The sequence below is a fragment of the Myotis brandtii genome, unplaced genomic scaffold (assembly GCF_000412655.1).
Source record: "Myotis brandtii unplaced genomic scaffold, ASM41265v1 scaffold455, whole genome shotgun sequence".
Lineage (NCBI taxonomy): Eukaryota > Metazoa > Chordata > Mammalia > Chiroptera > Vespertilionidae > Myotis > Myotis brandtii.
In genome coordinates this window covers 3,050,616-3,052,976 of record NW_005367384.1, presented here as the reverse complement: position 1 = coordinate 3,052,976, position 2,361 = coordinate 3,050,616, and the positions used below count along the sequence as shown (strand labels likewise).

Genomic DNA, 2,361 nt, shown 5'->3' with positions numbered 1-2,361 from the left:
GGCATTTTCCTACCATAGGAACTGTTGTCATCCAGGTAGAAGGTAGGAGTAGAGATTCCTAAAGGTAGAAATTCTTCCCTACGTAGAAACCCTCCTTGCCCAAAGCCACTTTTCAGTATCAAACAAATTATTAGAATCAATTTAAAACCAGGTTATTACTAAAAATCTTAATAATTGTGTAGCCACTTCCTTCTCTGCCTGGAAAGATGCCACCTAACTCCTCAACCCATGCCACTGTCAGCTAGCTCTCCTCACAGTGTGTGTGAAGGGGAGAAAACATCAGGCCCAGAAGAAAAGCATGGGCTGTCCACATCCCTTAGCAGAGAAGGAAACAGGGACATTTACAAGAAGAACGGGACTTCAAAGCGCCTCCTGCATGGGAAAAAGTACTCACCTCATAGCCGTATCTTATTTGCTGTGTCTATCCCTCGGTGGTTCTTAAGGAGCACTGAACAAAGGTGACTGCGCTGGCATAGCCATCTTCTGCCAGGATTAATTTATTGCCCTGTAAAGCTGGTGGCAATTGGAGGAGAGGACTGGATTTTCCTACAGACCATAAAAGGCCCTTGTTTCCCTGTGATATGGAGGAACCTTCATTTGTTAATGAAAGGGGAAGGTGGAGTTTTCATGTATTAGTTCAGCCTCTTCTGTGTTTCTATTCATATCCAGTAACTTTGCTTGTCACACAATATTATTCTTGCTTGCCTGACCACGTAGCCTAAAGAGCCCAAGAACTAAGGTCTTACCGGCCTTCTTCACTCTTGTATCTTCTACATGAAGCACTTGGCCCAATATCCATGCATATTTTTAAATAAGTAGATACTTGTTGAATAAGTAAGTGAAAGAATGAATAGCTCTTGGTTTATCACATTGTTACTTTCTCCATTTTTGTTTCCCAAAGTTCTCTTGGTATAACTCAGCTCTTCATTAATTTAAACAAGCTTTCCCACAGATTATTCTAAATAAGTGAAGCACGATTAAAATAGAAATTATATCACTTTAAGCGGGAAGACAGCTCTACTGAAAATTTGTCATGCTCTTTGGCTGATCAGCACCTTTGAAAAAGCCTCTAATACTTCCCACTTTGGGAGTTCTGCCTCCCCAGGGAAGAGGCTAGAAATTCTCTTTCACGGGCTCCCTTTCAGCCAAGGTGGAGGTGAGTGGCCTGTGCTCAATTGATGAGATGTTCCTGTGACCCAGAGAAAGTGGAGAAATGAAAAAGGTACCATGGGGAATCCAGGATGGTGACGAGATAGCATTTCAGAGGCAGCATGGACAGAAGACCTATTGCACCCTACACGCAGTGCTGGGAGGAGGGTGCAAGCTGCCACACATGTGCTAAGGGCAATGGCAGTGGCAGCTGCCTCAGGACAATTGGGCTATTGTCTCCAGCCATAGTCTACAAACCTGACACTACTCCCCCTGGAGTTTTAATGAGTCACTAACATCTTTTAAAATTTCTTTTCTTCTTAGGTTAGCTGAGGAAAAAGTGTTTTTTTAAAAACTTGAAATAATTCACATACCATGACATTCAATTCAACCTTTTAAAATGTACAATTCAGTGTAAAATTCAGAATTTTAGTATATTAAAAAAGTTGTCCAACCATCATCACCATCTAATTCCAGAGCATTTTTATCATCGCCAAAAGTAAATATATATTTATTAGTGGTCACTTCCCATTCCCTCTCTCCCACCCCTGCAACCACTAATCTACTTTCTATCTTTATGGATTTGTCTATTCTGAACATTTCATATAATTGGAATCATATAATGTGTGGCCATTTGTGTCTGGCTTCTTTCACCTGGAATAATGTTTTCAAATTTCATCCAGGTTGTTGCAGGTATCAGGCATCTGCAGGTATCAATACTTTATTTCTTTTTATGGATGGACTAGAGGCCCGGTGCACGAAATTTGTGCACAGGAGGGGGGGTCCCCTCAGCCCAGCCTGCACCCTCTCTAAACTAGGACCCCTTGGGGATGTCCGACTGCCGGTTCAGGCCCGATCCTCTCAGCCCAGCCTGCACCCTCTCTAATCTAGGACCCCTTGGGGATGTCCGACTGGTGGTTCAGGCCCGATCCTGGCCTGAACTGGCAGTCAGACATCCCTCTCACAATCCTGGACTGCTGGCTCCTAATTGCTCACCTGCCTGCCTACCTGGTTGCCGCTAACTGCCCCTCGCTGCCGGCCAGGTCATCCCCAACTGCCCCCTCCCTGCTGGCCTGGTCGCTCCTAACTGCCTCCCCCTGATGGCCTGGTCACCCCTAACTGCCCCCCTGCCGACCTGGTCGCCCCCAACTGACCCCCTGCTGGCCTAGTCACCCCTCGCTGACCCCCTGCCAGCCTAATTGCCCCCAACTG

At 45.6% G+C, this 2,361-nt stretch overlaps 1 protein-coding gene across 1 annotated transcript in view; it reads right to left on the bottom strand.

Annotated features, from left to right (window-relative positions):
* The window catches only part of MGAM2 (maltase-glucoamylase 2 (putative)), an 84,219-nt gene extending 83,814 nt beyond the window's left edge, over nt 1-405 (bottom strand). Inside the window, exon 1 of the mRNA XM_014546707.1 lies at nt 395-405. The gene's annotated coding sequence lies outside the window, so the exon portion shown is untranslated. The remainder of the gene's footprint in view (nt 1-394) is intronic.
* Between the last annotated feature and the right edge of the window lie 1,956 nt (nt 406-2,361).